This window comes from Neolamprologus multifasciatus, chromosome 23 (assembly GCF_963576455.1).
Source record: "Neolamprologus multifasciatus chromosome 23, fNeoMul1.2, whole genome shotgun sequence".
In the NCBI taxonomy this organism is placed as follows: Eukaryota; Metazoa; Chordata; class Actinopteri; order Cichliformes; family Cichlidae; genus Neolamprologus; species Neolamprologus multifasciatus.
This window is the reverse complement of record NC_140460.1, coordinates 3,974,861-3,981,703: the sequence shown is the minus strand read 5'-3', so window position 1 is coordinate 3,981,703 and position 6,843 is coordinate 3,974,861.

The following is a 6,843-nucleotide window of genomic DNA, read 5'->3' as shown; positions in this document are numbered from 1 at the left end:
CATGTGTGGAATATTTGGGAGTTTGTAACACCATTACCACCATGGTCTCCTGAGATGCATCACATTTTGATATTTCGCATACAACATATGCATCGTCACTGGGTACAGTGTAAAATTGATGCTTGCACATTAATGCATTAATACTAATAATAACACTAACATTATATATAATAATACAGCTCTGAACATTTTTTATATTTAATGCATTTAATGATATGTAATGTCTGCAGTTAATAATTGATTGGTGTCTATTGTTAAGAAAAAATTTTTTTTTAAAAAGTATTCTTGTATTCTTAGCTCCTCACTGGATTTCCAAACTTCTCACCTGATTAGTAAATCCATCCACCCTGCAAAGGAAACTTCTGGTCATTTGACAAATTTCACAATCACAGGTAAATGCAGGAATGTAGGCTGACTGGTATATCAAGAGTTTTACCTTGGCCTGGCTCTCTTATCACGTCCAAGGTATTGTAGAGTGCTTTGTTACTCATAAAAAGTACCATGAAGTACTTGAACTCCTTCACTTCTCCTTCATGGAGCAAGCCATTGTTTTCCAGAGGAGCAGAGTGACCTAAGATTTAGGGATGCTGCTCAGCATTCCAGCTGCAATCCCAAAAATCACATTCATAATTCACGTTCAGTTCCAAGGTCAGGACCCATGTTCAACATCTGTCCACAACACCTGTGTTTGTGGTGACAACACTGATGATCATGAAATTGTGAGCTTGGGATGCTGACTCCACACATGGCAAAACAGCCAAACTTATTCTGTGCTTCACCTGATTCATTGTTGATACTGACCACTCCTTGGGTATATTGTCCTAGAGTAAACAACTTCGTCACGAGCCTCACAGTTTGGATCATGCATGACATTTACACCCGTGACAGAGTACACAGTATGACAAATGCTTCCAAAAACCAATGCATGTGATAACAAAGAAGTGCAATGTAAAAATGTTTGCCTATCGTTTAATTACACCAGCTGAGGTTGATTTAATGTTCTTGTAATGCAGGCATAAAAATGCTTCGCGTGAAAAATACGCCACACACTGATATTTTTACTCTATTTCTTTTATGTGTATTTATTATAATTTAATTTTTACAGTGTAGTATGGTTTCATGTAATTGAAAGTTGTAAATCTTCTCTATGCAATGTGGATTTAAAAGCCCAGCAAGGGACAAGGGTTTGAAACTCTGGCAGCTCATCCTTATCATGCTCCATATAGGAACTATGCTAAACTGCATTGCCCCTTTTAAATATATAAACTGAAATAGAACTTTAGAAAAGCAGGATGAGGAATGGGCTAACAGCTATAAACAATAAAATTCTTTGTTTTTTAATTCGACATTTTTATTTAAAACTGCAGGAGAACCTTTGAGCTTGTTGCGCAGACGCTATTATTTTGAAAATACATAACCGGAAGTTGGCTCTTCTTTTTCATGTCTGTTTTGACTGTTTTCAAAGAGTCCGCGGATAAAGTTTCAGCTACCGCAGAGGCTCCACGGCTTCATGTTTCACATGAGCTGGGGGCAATCACTGACTCACAGACTTTTACTTTTTACTCATTTATTTTTAATAACCAGATGTTATATTTAAAAAAAAAAAAAAAAAGAAAAGCTTTAGTTTTACACTTCTACATTTCAAAATGATTTAGAGAACTTTTCATTAAAATTATTTAAATTCATTCATTAAAACAACCAAATCCAAGCATTTTCTTTTTATCAGGTTATGAAAAAACCGAGAATATTATTGTGAAAATTGAACATCTGAATTATGACGTAATAAAATGGTTACAGGTCTAGTACAATACAAAAGCACACACCCAAAGTACTCCAACCGTCAGGAATCCGTGTAAGGCTCAGTGATTCAGTGATTTTTCACCGCGCAAAGGTTTTTCAGAGTAAAGATGAAGAGGGCAGCAGGTTTGTCACTCCTCTTCTTGGCTGCTGTTTGGATGTCCAACTTTTGTCTCACCTGGCAGAACCGGTTTGTCCAGCTTTCACGGTTTCATATATTGAGATCACCTGAGCCCCACGTTGCCATGGCAACGAGGTGAGGCGAATATGGGGTCTTTAATGTATATGTGTGTGCGTGTGTTTTCAATTACAGCAAGTAATTAAAGCTTTAATATATGTAATGCATTTTATTTGCTTCTAACAGGCTGGACTTCTACAGAGGTGTTACTCTGTAAACAAAGCCCTGCCATACTTGTCATCTTTTGTGTGCATTGTGCGGCTGTGTTGTAGCTCTTCTTCTTGACATATGTGTGTTTATTAAGATGATAATGGTGCAAATATTGTGTTTTGAAGAACGCCTTTCGTAGGCTTTTTTCCCCCCTTTTCATTCCTCTTCCTTTATATAATTCTCTAAAATCTTTGCCAACAAAGATGTGTTTAGTGAGAATTTAGGGAGAGAAAAAAAGGAAAGGAAGACAGAATAGAGGAGCAAGGAACAAGAGAGAGAGAACACAAGAGAAATGAGGAAAGAAAGCGGAAAAGGTAAAACTGTGGGGAATCATGCGCAAAAAGTGGGCGTTGAATGACAGTAACAGGAAAACAAAACAAAACAAAAACCTTCCTCGTGCTTCCCGTTACAGGGATTTAGACATCTGTAGTGTTTACCTGCTGGCAGAGATGGATCCAGATCTTTTAGTACAATGGAACACTTTGTGTAGAACCTGTATTATTTATGTGCTTGCTTGTTTGTTGTACTTGCAGCGGCAGTAACACAGACTCTATCCCCATGTCACCGGCTGCTGAGGGAAACACGAGATGATCAATGATTAATCTGACAGCATCTATCAGACAGTGTGACACACCAGAAACAATAGAGCACCGCAGGCAGCTTCTCATCAGGTTAACGTCACTCCAAACAGGAGTCTCTGCACACAGCGTGGCGTATTATTGTTTATGGGGTTTAAAAAAAGGCTTCTCTTCATTGGTTTCCTATAAAATTCAATTCAATTCAATTCAATTCAATTTTATTTATATAGCGCCAAATCACAACAAAAGTCGCCTCAAGGCGCTTCATAGATACAGAGAAAAACCCAACAATCATATGACCCCCTATGAGCAGCACTTTGGCGACAGTGGGAAGGAAAAACTCCCTTTTAACAGGAAGAAACCTCCGGCAGAACCAGGCTCAGGGAGGGGCGGCCATCTGCTGCGACCGGTTGGGGTGAGAGAAGGAAGACAGGATAAAGACATGCTGTGGAAGAGAGACAGAGGTTAATAACAGATATGATTCAATGCAGAGAGGTGTATTAATACATAGTGAGTGAGAAAAGTGACTGGAAAGGAAAAACTCAATGCATCATGGGAATCCCCCGGTAGCCTACGTCTATTGCAGCATAACTAAAGGAGGATTCAGGGTCACCTGGTCCAGCCCTAACTATATGCTTTAGCAAAAGGAAAGTTTTAAGCCTAATCTTAAAAGTAGAGATAGTGTCTGTCTCCCAAATCCAAACTGGAAGCTGGTTCCACAGAAGAGGGGCCTGAAAACTGAAGGTTCTGCCTCCCATTCTACTTTTAAATACTCTAATACTCTAAAAATACAGTGTGAAATTTTAAATCCATCACTCCACATACAAACTTTTGAATAATTAGGCGCTGTCATATTTTAAAGACCTCGTGGTTATCCTAACAGACCACTTTCCTCTCAGACTGCAGGCTTACTTGTGGTATTTGAGGCTTCAACTGTCAGACTCCTCTTCTGTAAAACCAGCTCCCAGTTTGGATTTAAGAGACAGTCGCCCCCTCTTCTTTTAAGATTAGGCTTAAAACCTTTTGGTAAAACATATGGTTTGGGCTGGATCAGGTGACCCTGCACCATGCCTCACTTAGGCTGGGATAGGCACAGACTGCTAGGGGACTTCCCATTATGCACACCGATCTCTTCATCTCCACTCCCTTCTATTCACTTTTATTTTATTTGCCACTGCACGTCATTAACTCTTGTCTTCTTCCTTCCATAGTTTGTGTTTTGTCCTTTGTCTTCCTTTTTTCTCTTCTCTTTCCCTTCACCTCCAGTCAGCTGTGGCAGATGGCCGCCCCTCCCTGAGCCTCGTTTCTGCTGGAGGTCTTTTCTTGCTAAAAGGGAGTTTTCCCTCCAAGTGCTGCTCATGGGGGATTTTCTGATTGTTGGGGCTTTACCTTGCAGTATAAACCACTTCAAGGGGACGCTTATTGTGATTTAGCGCTATGGAAATAAAGCTGAACTGAATATTTTTTATATTTAATATACTTTATTATTATGTCTTACACTCCTACTGAACATCATGCAGATTTTTTTGAGGATGGTGCAAATATATACTAACTTCTGGGACTACATATTTACTCCTTCAGTCTGCATGCTAAAGTATCCTTGGGCAAGTTACTGAACCCTGAGTTACTCCTGTGTGTGTGTGTGTGTGTGTGTGTGTGTGTGTGTGTGTGTGTGTGTGTGTGTGTGTGTGTGTGTGTGTGTGTTTGTGATTATGTAATAAGACAGTCAGCTGAATAGAAAGGCACTATAGTACCAGACCATTCACCCCCGATAGCAATGAAGCAATGATTTTAAGTTAAATAACCTTAAATGTTATTAGTAAAAGTCGGGAATTTGGGCAGCACGGTGGCATCGTGGTTAGCACTGTTGCCGCACAGCAAGAAGGTCCTGAGTTCAATTCCAACATCAGGCCGGGGTCTTTCTGTGTGGAGTTTGCATGTTCTCCCCATGTTTGCGTGGATTCCCTCCGGGTACTCCGGCTTCCTCCCACCGTCCAAAGACATGCAGCTTGTGGGGATAGGTTAATTGGATAATCCAAAATTGACACTAGGTGTGAATGTGAGTGTGAATGGTTGTCTGTCCCTGCGTGTTGGCCCTGCGACAGACTGGCGATCTGTCCAGGGTGTATCCCGCCTCTTGCCCTATGACAGCTGGGATAGGCTCCAGCACCCCCCGCGACCCTGAAAAGGAGAAGCGAATGGATGGGAATTTGCAAGAATTGGGAATTTTATTTGCAAGAGTAATGAAGATAAAGATTTTTTTCACACTGACATGAAAAGTATGTGCTGTCCTTATATGCTCCTACCCCTCATACACAACAATAGCCAACCACAAGCTGATAATGAAACAGCAAACAGTATTTTACAATAAAATTAATGTCAAATAAATGAAATAACTACGTATTTCCTCATTTAAAAAAATATTCAGAGTTGACTTAAGTGCCACATAACAGAATGAAAAGCTATAATAATTGCTTTCTTTTCTAATTGAAATATTTGGTTGGTGATTATTTTCTCCTCATTCTTCTGCTCCGTCAGTCAAGCGTGGGACAATGAGAGAGCAATGCCGTGTATAAAGAGAATCCAGACTGATGAATCTTTGGCTTTGTGGAATAATGCGATCATCTTGGAAAAAATTTTAATGTGTTTTTTAAAGAACAAACAAACAAACAAAAAATACCCAGTGCGTTACTAGTGAAAAATGACCCAATGAATTGGTGAACAGCTGCAATTATCTGACTGAGTTCATAGTGAATGAACAGGGTTGGTAGTAATTTCAGTAGGTGGAGGATTTTGGCAGGAGGCACAGCTCATTAAAGATGTGGGCGGTCAGGTCGGGCTGTAATGCCATGAGTCATGTCTGAAGATTTTCCTGATAATACCGGGCATACCGAGTGTGCTGATATCCCACACAATTCATTCTTTAGTCTTAGATCAGAAGATCAGATTTGCCATCTTTCTCGGCACGAAGCTTGCCGTACGCAATGTGCAATTAGTCACCCAGGTTAAAGATAGTTATTGAATTTTTAAGGGATAGCTTCTCATCTGTAGTCATACCCAATGTCTATGACTCAGATTTCAGTGTCATTGGCCTCTTAATTTATTCTCTCTGTCAAAGTTAAATTAAACCTAACAAGGGCTGAAGAGGTTAAACATGTCGAACCCACAGTCGGAAGAAATGAAAAATACTGCTGCGTTTGTGAAATGAGTTTGAAAGTTGTTGACTCTTGCAAATACATCTAATGTCCACAAGATGTCACTTGGCTCTAGAAAATTGTCTGTCAGCTCATTGCTTGTTGCAGCTGAGCAGGTGACGACTCTAAGCAGTGAGGAAGGATTATTCTTTGTTTCAGTGTCCTCACCCCGGCACACCCAGTATTACCTGAAACAGAAACAACAAAAATGGCTAAAACAAAGTTGTTTCCCTTTGGGTCTGGGGATACATTTATCAAAGTAAACTTGATTTTCACCTTCCTATTTAATTGACAACAAAACCTCTACATTGTAGACAAGCATAACTGTTTTTTCCCCGTCTTCATATGAGTATTTCACAAAATTTTGGAGTTGCTTCCTTTATTAGCCCAGACATTTATTTTAAGATAAAGTTGGAATGAAGATCTTATACACCTGTGGTATATTTAAAAGATTAAATAATTGACTATTATTATTTAAAGTTAGTTTAACTAGAAGTTCATATATATATAGGTATATATACACGTTTCATTAACATCTGTTTTTTTGTTACAAACTAGAAGAACCGTAAGATCAGCTTTGATCGCTGTGTAGGAAGGCTAGAATCTTTGGAAGGCAGATTAAATTCCAATTATGATTTCCATATAATAGTATGGATCAAATGCTACCAATATTATAATATATTCAGTATATTATTATATTCATTTAATATCAGTTCAACTCAGTTTTATTTGTTTAGCACTGTTTCATACCACTGGGAAGTCCCCCAGCAGCCGGAGCCTGTCCCAGCATAACTAAAGGGTGGTTTAGGGTCACCTGATCCAGCCCTAACTGTAAGCTTAGTCAAATACGTTTCATGGTTAATCTTCAAAGCAGAGAGGGTGTCTA